The sequence below is a fragment of the Mauremys reevesii genome, linkage group 12 (genome assembly GCF_016161935.1).
Source record: "Mauremys reevesii isolate NIE-2019 linkage group 12, ASM1616193v1, whole genome shotgun sequence".
NCBI classification, from domain to species: Eukaryota; Metazoa; Chordata; order Testudines; family Geoemydidae; genus Mauremys; species Mauremys reevesii.
The window spans coordinates 48,950,006-48,963,275 of NC_052634.1; the positions used below are offsets into that span (position 1 = coordinate 48,950,006).

At 51.7% G+C, this 13,270-nt stretch overlaps 1 non-coding gene across 1 annotated transcript; it reads right to left on the reverse strand.

Annotated features, from left to right (window-relative positions):
• Positions 1-1,148: 1,148 nt before the first annotated feature.
• Positions 1,149-1,222, reverse strand: TRNAT-AGU. Its single transcript has one exon. It is a non-coding gene; the product is annotated as a tRNA-Thr (tRNA).
• Positions 1,223-13,270: the final 12,048 nt, after the last annotated feature.

A 13,270-nucleotide genomic window follows, 5' to 3' on the forward strand; every position in this document is an offset into this window, starting at 1 on the left:
TCTATCTTTCTGTAGTTAATAAACTTATTTTAATGTTTTATACTTACTTGTGAAATTGTCCAAAGTGCTTGGGAAAGCTGCTCAGATTAAAAAGGCTGATTCATGTTCACTTTCTTTTTGAGGAAGTGGTGAATTAATTAATGAGCTTGCACTTTTCAAGAGGTTTTGAGCAGTGTAAGACGGTACATTTCTGAGGTGCAAGGCTGAGGGCTGGGGAGATATGCTGGTGTCTCTCTATGTATAATTGAGGAGTGGCTTATAGAGCATTCATGCAACTTAGTTGGGTGCATTGCTGCATGTTGTTGGCTGAGTGATCACAGCACACGGAGGGGGTTTTGCTGCTTGTCACTAGTGCAGCATTGTAAGACACAGCCCAGGCTGGAGAGAGAAGAGGACAGAGCAGTTCCACAGTTTGGGATTGTACCCCACGGATCCCACCACACAGAGATCCTGCTGTGACCAGCCGTGGTAATACTGTGCTTAGTGCCCTGCCTTGTAGCTTCAACAGCTGCACATGCAAGATGAGTTACAGTGACCTTGACCTTGTTTCCATGTTTATCCAAAGCCTCCTTTTGACAGTTGTCAGCCAAAAGCCCCGTTTCTTTTGCAAGCATTTGCATGGCTAGCCAGAGTCGGGCTTCTCCATTAACAAAAAAGATTGATCAAAAAGGGACAAGAGGAGGCACGTTCAGCAAGGCAGCACTGGATGCTGGATCCTGAATCTGCTCTTTATCCAGCAGCTCTCTTGGCAAGCTCTGCCATGGTGCCACGCTCTGGGACTTCTCCCCGAACTGCTCCATTTTTCATCAACAATAACATGAAAAGTGAAAGGACAGTAATTCTCCATTTCCTGCAAGCCCTGCAGAGAACCCTCTAGAAGGGGCTCTGTGCACAGATATCCCCAGTGAATTGCATGGCCGCACAACACAGGCTCTCCTGTCACAGCAAATTGCAGCGGAAGCAACCTCCTTGCCAATGCCAATAGCCTTTTCATCAACACCAGACTGAGGATTTGATTCTCTCCAATGCTCCGTTGGAAAGAAGCCTTTTCCTTCACAAGCAATTACTTGGATTGTCAAGGGAGGTCTCTTCTGTTTCCTAGGAAGACACAGGAAAATGTGAGCAGAGGAGACCAAAGCTATAGAACAAGGCACCACTGGGAGTTGAACCCAGGATCTCCTGTTTACTAGACAGGTGCTTTAGCCTACTAAGCCATGGTGCCTTCCCCAGCAAGCTGATTGCAACCACTCCACTTGATGGTCCAAGACTACACCTTCAAATTCCAAAGTAAAAATGTGCCCCATTTCCCTCAAGACTTGCAGACCTTGAGCAGGCTGGCTCAGTGCACAGAAAGCCACAGCTGAGCTGACAGAGGGCTTATAACATGCACTTCTCCCACAAGCTGCTGTGATCAGATACTGATTAGTGCTCTGTGTTCCAGTCACAGCAGCTTCAGCTCAACTCTGAGTCATGGTAACCTTTCCATCAACTCCAGACTTACTATTTAACACTTTCTAAGACTTAGCTGCAAGGAAGGGTCTCTGTGTCTTGAACAAGCACTTACAAGGATTGTGCAGTGAGGTCTTTTCTTTTCATGAGAAGAAATAAAATAAAAGAAAGGAGCCTGAAAAAAAGCCAGGTTCAGCAAGGAAGAACTGGCAGGCCAAGCCAGGATCTCCTGGTGAGTAGGAAGGCTCTTCAGCCAGCTCTGCCCAAAGATCCCTATCCAGAGGCCACTTCCCACAGAGTCCAGTTATGGTTACAGACCCATCCTGAAATTAGAGCAGGATATTTTAAAGCTTATTCTCACAGTATAGTAACACAATTCAACCATGTCGGCACAGAGGAGAAAACACTCCTTCATTTCATAGTTATTGCTACTGATCTCACTGACAAATTTCCTTTTCTCGGGGCTGCTACCAGCACTTTAGGGAGTTTTGCCTCTTCTCCCTTCCAGCTGTGGTTACGGGACTGCAGCAGCTCCCCAGATGGCCGGCTTTGCTCTTTCACTTACAGCCTTCACTTCTTTGGCTGAAGCTGTGTTTGCCACCAGTTTAATCCATAGCTGAAACCTCAGGTACCAGCAGCTAGTTACAAAGGCTCAATTCCCATCACCATCAGTGGGAGGTTATCCAGGGCTGCCAAGGCTGCAGGATTTGGCCCATGGACAGTCAAGGTGCTACAGTAGCTACATTCTTATGTCGTGAGTCCTGCAGCCTATTACCAAACTGCTCTGCCATAGTCTGCAGGGCAGCTTGACTTTTTGAGACTCTGGCAGAAGGAAGACCCTGGAGGAGAGAAGGAAAATGTCCTCAGCAGTCACAGCCGGCAGGAGCAGCAAAGACTGAGTATCAGACACACTTTTTCACCAGGACAGTAAATGTGTACAACCCCCTGATATATTCTCAGTTCACTCCCCCTCCCAAGGAAGCCCTATTCTGCTCTATTACACTCTCATGGGATGAGAGGGAAGGTCCTCTCATGGGTAAATAACTGGTTACAAGGTAGGAATAAATGGTCAGTTTTCAAAATGGAGAGAGGTCAATAGTGGTGCCCCCCAGGGCGTCTGGGATAAGTGCTATTCAACATATTCATAAATGATCTGGAAAAAGGGGTAAACAGCGAAGTTAAGTCCAAAGCAGCCTGTGAAGAGTTACAAAAAGAGCTCACAAAACTGGGTGAAAGGGCAACAAAATGACAGATTTGTTGATAAATGCAAAGTGATGCACATTGGAAAACATAATCCCAACTATACATATAAAATGATGAGGCCAAAAATAGTTGTTGCCACTCAAGTGAGGGATTTTGGAGTCACTGCGGATAGTTCTCTGAAAACATCCACTGTGTGCAACGATGGGCAAAAAAGCAAAGAGAATCTTGGGAATCATTAAGAAAGGGATAGAGAATAAGACAGAAAATATCATATTGCTTATGGCCGACCACATGCATTGGCCTCCCCTCAGGCAGGGGACTTATAGGTCCTTCTGCCAGTTGGTGTTGGCAGCAGCAAGGGCTGGGTTCAATGTCTAGGAGAGGAGAGCAGCAGAGAGGGAGAAGGAGAGAGAGTCCCAAGAGCAGAGTGCAAACCAACCAGCTGAGGGTCTCACAGGAGTCCTGAAATAACAGTAGCTCCAGGTCCCATCAGGGCCGCCCAGATGGTGGAGTAAGTGGGGCAATTTGCCCTGGTCCCCGCAGAGGCCCCCACAAGAGTTTTTTGGGGCTCCTGGAGCGGGGTCCCTTCACTAACTCCGGGAGCTCTGGAAAACTCTCGTGGGGTCCGGGCCTCCGGAGATTCTTCCACTCTGGGTCTTCGGCGGCAATTCGGTGGCGGGGGGTCCTTCATGAATGAAAAGTGACTTCATTGAAGTGTTGAAGTGCCTTAATGGAGAGAAAAGATTGTTATGAAAGGGCTCTTTAATCTCGCAGAGAAAGGCATAACAAGACCCAATGGCTGGAAGGTGAAAAGAGACAAATTCATATTACAACTAAGGCACAAATATTCAACAGCGAGGATGATTCACCACAGGAACAAGCTACCAAGGAAAGTGGTGGATTCTCCATCTCTTGATGTCATTTAATGAAGACTAGCTGCCTTTCTGGAATGTGTTGCCCCCAAAAGTAGCTATTGTGTCATACAGGAGGCCTGTGATATGCAGGGGGTCAGATTAGATGCTCTAATGGTCTCTTCTGGCCATAAAGTCGACTAATTTCTGAAAAACTGAGTGTAGCATTGGGAGCAGCGTCTGATGTTTTCCTGTCTAGCCAGCTTGCTGCCTAGATCGAACGCTCCTGGAGTGGGGTGATCCACAGGGAGTAGCTCAAACCTCCAAAGTGCCTGGCCAGGGGCAGGACATTAGCACAGCAAGGGAGGGGTGTGGCAGTGACATCACAAAGGCCTTTTGCAGGACCTCAGACTATTGGTCAAAGGTGGTGGGGAGGTGGTGACCTCACAGACAGATGCTGACATCAGCCAGGCAGGAGAGGGGCGAGAGGCCAGGGAAACCTCAGAGACCCCTGTGGGTTTGCTTCTCGAGGTCTCTCTTTGAGGACTGAGCGAGTATTCAGGTTCACGTACGTGAGCGCCAGGAGGAACCTCTTTCGAGTTTTCTCCTTCCCTTTTAGTGATTTTACTAGAAAACAGCCGTCCCTGTTTAGAAGGTAAGAGCCTCCTCGAGGGAAGGGGTGTCATGGGCGTGTCACAGTTCGGATAACCCCCCGCAATGTAAGGAAGTTCCCACCACCCTGCTCTGTGTTCACAGTGCAGGAGAGAGCAGCATCCATGCCGGTGATTTGCTCCTGGCTGCCGGAGCAGAGCAGCAGGCTCAGCTGTGAGAACTTCCCAGAGCGATGAAATGGGAGGGGCCCGTGGCTCTCTAGCAGGAATGCAGGGCAGGCGAGTTCACGGCGGGCATTGTGGGATACTGGAGGAGGCCAGTTATGGTGATATAATGAACAGCAGTGTCTACTCTGTCACTTTCAGTTTGCTGCAAAAAGCTCTAGACCTCTCATCGAAGTCGTTTTATTTTGTCACCAAAACAGAGCAGTTTTGTCGCCAGACGTGGCATTGCAGTGTGTACACCGGCCACAAGCTGCCGACCGAGGGAGCGTTGTGTGTTTTTCACACACCTGAGCAATATAATTCTGCTGAAACAACTTTGTAGTGCAGACCTGGCCAAAGATTGACTCACACACACACAGAGCTTGCAAGGAAAACCTCACCTGCTGCTCTGCTTTGCAGAATCCAAACACAAGCAAAGCTTGTCAGGCCCCTGTAAAGATGGCAGGGAGTCAGGTGTGGGCAGGGCCTGCTCTGGCTTTTTTGCCACCCCAAGCAAAAAAAAATGGGGTGGGGCCACCGGAGCAACAAAACGGGGCGGAACGGTGCGGCTGGAGTGGCAAAGTGGGGACAACACAAAAACGGTGGGGCTGGAGCAGCAAAGCAGGGGGCGGGGAGGAAAACAATGGCGCAGCCAGCAAAGCAGGGGAAAAACAAAACAAAAAAACCCTACAGGGCGGCCGGAGCCAGTGGACTCCCTGTGCTGCAGAGTGCACACCCGGTCTGGGGGGGGGGGAAGGGGAGGGAGCGGGGGGAGAGAGAAGGGGGGCGGCCAGCGCTTCAGTGGGGCACTCACCACGCGGTCCCGACCGACGCGCCGCCTGGCACCCTCACTCCTTCTCTAGACTAACCAGTCCTAATATACTGTAACATGGTTATATTCCACCTCCTTCACTGGTTACACCCAACAAAATTAATTATACAGCAGACAGAAACAATCACAGACCCAGACAGAGACCATGCAAATAAACATACAAAACAATACAGAAGGGAGGATTTCACAACTACATCTATACAGACATAAGGGTTTTCCAGCTGTGTCTATTGATAAGTGAGTTCTTGCCAGACAGGATGCTACCAAACTAAGTTTCCCTTTCTCTGGAGGTGATGGAATATCAGGACAGGATTGTATTCCTAACAGCCCAATTGCACCTTAGTTCAATGTGACTAGTTGGGAATGTGAGGATGTGACCATACACTTCCCAGCTTATGGCTGCCTTTGCTGCTTAGCCAAAGAACCAGGCCTCAGCCTGTCACAGTAAGAGAAGGCCATTACACAGACAGACAGTGATTTTTTATTCTTTCTTTTATACCTTTATAACTAGCTAAGTGATAAAAATACACCTAAATTCTTAAAGTACAGGCCTTTGCAGACAGGCCTGAATATCTGTATCCTAACAGTCCTTGAGGTCAGGCAGCCTCTGGGTAAGGGGGTGGGGACTCAGATCCTTCCGCTGGCTAATTCCACCAGGGTCCTGTATAAACCAGGGAAGTTCCCCACAATAGCCAGACCATATGCCCCCTGTACACTTGTGCTCTGTCCTCATTGCTTCTCTGTCTCCCTTCCCCCCATCTCTGCTGCTCCCCCTCTGGGCTTTCTCAGCACCTGGCCCCACAGCACTTCCTGGCAGCCAGAAACTGTGTGTTCTAGGCCTGCTCCTGCGCTATCTGCACCTGCAGATGTGGCCTCTCTCCTGATTGCTAAGGCCTGGTCTACACTAGGACTTTAATTCGAATTTATCAGCGTTAATTCGAACTAACCGCTCAACCGTCCACACCAGAAAGCCATTTAATTCGAACTAGAGGGCTCTTTAGTTCGAATTTGGTACTCCACCCCGGCAGGTGAAGTAACGCTAAATTCGCACTTGCTAGCTCGAATTAGGCTTGGTGTGGATGCTAATCGAACTTAGCAGCTCCGGGAGCTATCCCACAGTGCACCACTCTGTTGACGCTCTGGACAGCAGTCCGAGCTTGGATTCTCTGGCCAGCCACACAGGAAATGACCCGCAAAAATTTGAATTCATTTTCCTGTCTGGGCGGTTTGAATCTGACGTTCTGGTTGCACATCGGGGCGAGCTCCGCAGCACCTGCAACGATGCAGAGCTCTCCAGCAGAGGAGTCCGGGCAATCCCAGAATAGAAAGAGGTCCCCAGCATGGACTGACCGGGAAGTCCAGGATCTGATCGCTGTGTGGGGTGAGGAGTCTGTGCTCTCGGAGCTGCGCTACAACAAGCGGAACGCGAAGACCTTCGAGAAGGTCTCTAAAGCCATGAAAGACAAAGGATACAGCCGGGATGCGATGCAGTGCCGCGTGAAAGTGAAGGACCTAAGACAAGGGTATCAAAAAGTCAGAGCGGCAAATGGACACTCCGGAGCCCAGCCCCAGACATGCCGCTTCTACGAGGCACTGCATGCCATTCTAGGTGGGTCTGCCACCAGTGCCCCACCAGTGACGGTGGACTCCGAGGACGGAATAGTGTACCGGGACAGTTCCCCCTCCCTGTTCGCCGATGGGGAAGATGAGGAAGGGTCTTTTGAGGACGGCGCAGGCAACATCGAACCCACTCCCGCTTTCCCTGACAGCCAGGATCTCTTCATCACCCTCACAGAGATCCCCTACCAACCGTCCCCGCCCGTTAACCCGGACTCGGAATCAGGGGAAGGATCAGGCGGTAAGTGCTACAAACAGGGAAACATTTATTTTTTTAAGAAACAGGGATATATATAAAAAATAGAAATACTATATAAACATTTTTAAATATGAAACTATACAAACAGCAGGTCTACACATACAGCAATGGAGCAATAGTCCTCTGGGGACAGTTCAAAAAAGCTCTCAGAGAGCAGCTGGAAAAGCCTCAGCAAGAGGTTTCTTGGGAGAGGTGCTTTATTGGGTGCTCTGTTGAAGCACACTCTTCCGCGCCAGGCCATCCTCAGGTACAGGGGGACCATCGCCTCTACGAGCATGGCAGCGTATGGTCCTGGTCTGTGCAGGGCTTCTGTTAGCATCCGCTCTCTCTGTGTGCGCCTGACACGCCTCAGGGTGATGTCGTTGTGGAAGTGCTGCATCTAATTAGTGGAATTAGTGTACTGTTACTATTGTGCATGGTAGACTTTTACTTTGCATAAGAATGACCCTCGCTTAACAGAGTTTTACTTTGCATAAGAATGACCCTCGCTTAACAGAGGTTTACTTTGCATAAGAATGACCCTCGCTTAACAGCCACGTGTTGCAGGCCACAGAGGAAAAGCATACAGGGGTCTTTCCCGTTCACTGGCGGGAGGTGCCGCATAACTCTCATCTTTTCTGCTTTGCACATTGCCTCCAGCAGGAGAGCACAGCTAAGCACTAACTGATAAGCACTCTGTTCTGTAAGGCTTACCAGGACTTTGTGCAAGAGGGATGCAGCTGTCTCTCCTCGCTTGTGCGCTATCCAGTGCAATCGCGCCGCCAATGAGAGCGTATTCCAAAATCTCGGACTAGTTCCGAGATCTCCTGAGACTTGGTTCCCTGTTTGGTCTTCTTAACTGAAACTGACTAGACTGTGTTTACTGTTGGCAAACATGTATTTGTTCAAGGAAATCACCTACTTTTTCGCATCACACAGCTTCGGCTCCTTCCCGGACTGCCCCGCCATCCCCCTCGCAGAGGCTGGCTCAGATTAGGCCTTGAAAGAAAAGACAAGGGACGACATGTTCCAGGAACTGATGGCCAGCTCCAGAGCGGAGGCGGCAGAGCAGAGACAGTCGAGGGAGAGCCTGTGTCAGCAGCATCGCACACACATGGAACGGGAGGATAGGTGGCGGCAGGAAGACCAGCAGGTGACTCAAACGCTGCTTGGTCTAATGAGGGAGCAAACGGACACGCTCTGGAGCCTTGTAGATGTTCTGCAAGACCGCAGTCAGGAGGAGAGAGCCCCCTGCAGTGCATCTGCAACCGCCCTCCAACGCCAAGAAGTCCTGTCCCCCCCTCACCCAAAGTGACAAGACGGAGGGGCGGTAGGGGCCGTGAGAACTGTCCCTGCACCACAGCACACCGATAATGTTCGAGACAACTGTCGCGCTGTAAATTTGTACAAGCTCTTTCCTTAAAGCATCAACCAGTCCCAACTCCAAGTTCAAACCCCCCACTGTGTACTACATTATTAAAAGCGGTTTGGTGTTACTGACTGTTTCCGTCATGTTTCTGGTGTCAGAAGACTTTCTGTTGTTCTGTAGGGGGGGGGGGGTTGTAATTTCACTGCATAGCCCACAGTGCCATGCTACAGACTTGGCTGCAGGGTCAACTGCAGGGCACACACAGACTGCAGTCACTAGGCACCAGGGACAGTCTGTGTGGTGTATGCTGCCCCGGGTCTTTCCTTGATGTGTATGCTTGTGCAGGGTCCTGGTGCCTGCCATCCCCGAATGTAAAGGCAGGCTTCCCTTCACATGCACTTGGACCATAGTCACGATCCTCCCCGGTGCCCTGAGCCCCAAAAAGAGACCTCATCCAGGGGCAGATACTCACCCTTCCCCCACACCCCTCACCCCTTCCAACACCCAAACCCACAGCCGTCATGTTAACCCCTATCCAAAGACGGCACCCCTCGCCCCTTCCTGCAAACCCACCCATCAGTGCACACCTTAACCAGCACAGAATGCTTCCATGTTTCAACGAAGAAAGAGAAATGCAAAGTCAATGAAAGATTTATTATTAATTACTAAAACATGTCCTTAGTTTTAAAACGTCCTTCGGAAGTGGGGGAAACTTGGTTTATGATCAGGCTCTCTTAAAATCAAGTGGACAGTCACAGGTTACCCTGCTCTGTGAGGAAACTCGCCTTCAAAGCCTCCCTGATGCATATCGCTTCCCGCTGGGATATTCTCTCAGCACGGGTGTCTGGCTGATCGTAAACAGCAGCCAGGCGATTTGCCTCAACCTCCCAAGCGGCCAAAAAGGTCTCTCCCTTGCTCTCACAGAGATTGTGGAGCACACAGCAAGCAGCAATCACTACGGGGATATTCTTTTCGCTGATGTCCGAGCGAGTCAGTAAGGTCCGCCATCTCCCCTTGAGACGTCCGAAAGCACACTCCACCACCATTCTGCACTTGCTCAGCCGGTAGTTCAAGAGTTCCTTTTCACTGTCCAAGGCGCCTGTATAGGGCTTCATGAGCCAGGGCATTAGCGGGTAGGCCGGGTCCCCGAGGATCACTGTAGGCATCTGCACATCCCCAACCGTTATTTTGTGGTCCGGGAAGAAAGTGCCTGCCTGGAGGCGTCTAAACAGACCAGAGTTCCTGAACACACACGCGTCATGAACCTTGCCTGCCCACCCGACGTTGATGTTGGTAAAACGTCCCCTATGGTCCACCACAGCTTGCAGCACCATTGAAAAGTAGCCCTTTCGGTTAATGTACTCGCTGGCCTGGTGGGCTGGTGCCAGGATAGGGATGTGAGTCCCATCTATAGCCCCACCGCAGTTTGGGAATCCCATCGCGGCGAAGCCATCTATGATGACCTGGACATTTCCGAGAGTCACTACCTTTGAGAGCAGTTGTTCAACGATTGCGTGGGCTACTTGAATGACAGCAATCCCCACGGTAGATTTGCCCACGCCAAAGTGGTTCGCTACTGACCGGTAGCTGTCTGGCATGGCAAGTTTCCAGAGGGCTATGGCCACTCGCTTCTGCACACTCAGGGCTGCTCGCATCCTTGTGTCCTGGCGCTTCAGGGCAGGGGACAGCAAGTCACAGAGTTCAAGGAAAGTGCCCTTACGCATCCTGAAGTTTCGCAGCCACTCTGTGTCATCCCAGACCTGCAGCACTATGCGGTCCCACCAGTCTGTGCTTGTTTCCCGGGCCCAGAATCACCGTTCCACACCATGAACTTGACCCATTGCCACCATGATCTCCACTGCCCGGCGTACCCTGCTTTCTGAGAGGTCTGCGCCACTCTCCTCACCGTGCTGCCAGAGCCTCCTCGCCCGGTTTCTCAGCATCTGACTGTGGAAGAGGTGGACGATAACGTGCGAGGAGTTGACAACGGCCATAAGTGCAGCGATGATCGCAGCGGGCTCCATGCTCGCAGTGCTGTGGCGTCCGCGCTGTAACCGACCAGACAAGGGCGCGAACAGATTTCCCGCCGGCGCTTTCAAGGAAGACAGGGAGGGCGGGATTGACGGTTCAATGACGACACATTTTCCCCCCAGCATGCATTGGGGGAAATCCCTAATTCCAATGGGCAGCGGGAGTGCGGGAACTGTGGGATAGCTTCCCACAGTGCACCGCTTCCAAAGTCGAAGCTGGCCCCGTGAATGTGGACTCAGAAGTTCGAATTTGTGTATTTAGTATGGATACACAAATTCGACTTATTAAGGTCGAATCCACAAATTCGACTTAAGTAGATTCGAAATAGTCCTGTAGTGTAGACAAGCCCTGAGACACTCTCAATTCTCTCCCCACCCCAAGTAAATCCTGTTCTGCTCCTTTCATGGAGATCCCTGGGACACCACCTCACACTGTGTCCCTGAGGGGTCAGGCAAACTCTCAGCACCTGAAGCCTCTGCCACTCACCTGGTGCCCCATAGATCAGCCATAGCCCTGGTTCTGCTCCTCTCTCTAGAGTGTGAAAGGAGCCAAGTCAGCGACTCCATGGGAGCTACGGGGCTGCAGAAACAACAGTGAAAAAATAGGTGCTCAGCGCCCACTGGCAGCCAGCTCCCCCCCCACACACTACAGGCCTTGCTGACAAGCTCCTCCTCTTCCCCTTCAGCCCCTCCCACCTGCCAGTGATCAGCTGTTCAGTGGAGTGCAGGAGGCGCTGGGCGGGGAGGGGGAGGAGCAGGGATGGGAAGAGGTGGGAGCGGGAGAGGAATGGGGCAGGACGGGAAGAGATGGGACAGGGGTGGGGGCTTGGGGGAAGGGGTGGAGTGGGGGCAGGGCCTGGTGGCAAGTGGTGGCCAGATTCTCACTGCCAGGGTCTAGTCTAGTTCAGGGTCCAGCTCAACCTCCTCCCCGCGCCACTGGCCCCCAGTCCCCTTCCACCACCAGGTCAACCCGGGCACTAGGGCAGGAACGGGGTGAGGCAGCAAGTCAAGCTGAGCAAGGCAGGCAAAAGCGAGTCTTGTCTTCATGGGCCGCTCACAATGACGTCCTTTTTGTGTGCAACTGCTGCAAAAACCTGCCAGAAAGAGAAGCAACAGGCCAAAATACTGCCCTACAGCTGCCAAAGTAGCTTAGTTGGGAGCGTGTTTGACTGAAGATCTAAAGTTTGCTGGTTCAATCCCAGTCTTTAGCAGGCCCTTTCATCCCTCTTTGTACAGTGGAGGCTTGTATTCTGGGAGCACAGCAGTGCCTGCACCCAAGGCGAGTCCCTGAGCTTGGGCTCTGCAATAAGGAAAAAAACCTGTGTGCTGCTGGCCTCACCTTTAACAATGAGAGATGGGAGCTGTCTCTCCTACATGAGTTATTGGTGGACCCAATGTGGCAGGAAGAGAGTGAGGCAGGGGACCCCTCAGGAATGGTGCCAGAGGGGGTGCTGGGCAGTGACAGGCAGGAATAGGGGATGAAAACTCCTCTGTGGAGCTGAGCGAGGGCAGTGCCCTGGAAGGGGCATCTGTAAAAGTGGCCATGTGGAAGGTGGAAGGGATTTGGGGGCCCAGGAGGAGATGCTAGATGTTCAGTGCCTTGGAGCAGCTGGACTTGGACAGGGTGGGTGTTCAGGAAATGCACATTAACAACTCTAGAGTAGCTTGATGGTGATTGGTGGAAAGGCCCATCTCTCTGGTCATCCAGGCCAGTGAAGAATGATGGGGTTGGAGTCTTGTTCTTCACATTCATGGTGTGAGTACAGAAGGTGCTGGAGCGCCAACCAGGGAGAGCATTACTGGTGGGCTTTGTGCTCCATGGCACTGGTTCTGGCTATATTAGTGTGTATGGTCCCCAATTAAGGCTTAAAAGGAAAGTTCTATGAAGGAACTGACACCATCCCTCTGGACCGCACGGTGTTGGGGGGGATTTCAATTGTTGCAGCCAGCCTGAGGACTGCTGGTCCTGTTTTCCTGATGGTCAGAGGAAACTATTCTACGATGAGCACTACCTGGCAAAGGTCTGTAGTGAGGTTGGCTTAGAGAACGTGTTTCTCCACAGTGGAACCAGTGGAGGGCGGGTGGTAGCCTCCTATTCCTCTGACCCGAGCTCACACCAGCTGCAGAGGGAATACACCTTTCTGCGGGGACAGGTCAGGAGTCGCATTGACCAGATTTCCGTGAAGGAGAGCACGTCAACAGCCCAGTGCAGGGTGGTGCCAATGGACAGTTCGGATCACGCAGCTCTCACCATGTGCTCAAAGTGGGCAATTAGCTGACCCACAGCAGAGGATATTGGAAGCTGAACATCCAGAGCTTGCAAGATAAAGGAGCAGGGGGTGAGGCCTGGCGGTGGTGGCAGAACGGGAAAGCATCAGAGGGTTCTATGGTAACCAGGGGGATTGGTGGGAGTCGGTGAGGGAGGAGTTGGCGGCTTTGTTTGGCGGTCGGGCAAACACCACAACATTAAAGAAACCAACAGTGCAAAGTCCTGCAGTGTCGCCTGTGGGATTTCCACAAGAGCATCCAGGCAGGGGAGCCAGTCAGCGTGTGACTGTACGATCGGATCAAGCGACAGCTGGCCGAGTTCCAGGAGATGAGGCTGCAGCTGGCCGATATGAGCGGGAGCACTGAGTGAAGGGAGAAGCAGACTCCCCTGACATTTTTGCAGCCTGCGGGGAACGGAGACAAAGCAGGGGGATGCGGGGACTCAAGGCAGGACCTGTGGATCCGGTAGTTCAGGACTATAGTCGCTGGAGGAGGAGAGAGAGTCCTGCGAGAGGAAGCCGCTGGTGGGAAGCAATAAGTGCAGAGTGCAAACCAGCCAGCTGAGAGTCACAGGGGTCTAGAAAATGAAATGGGAGCA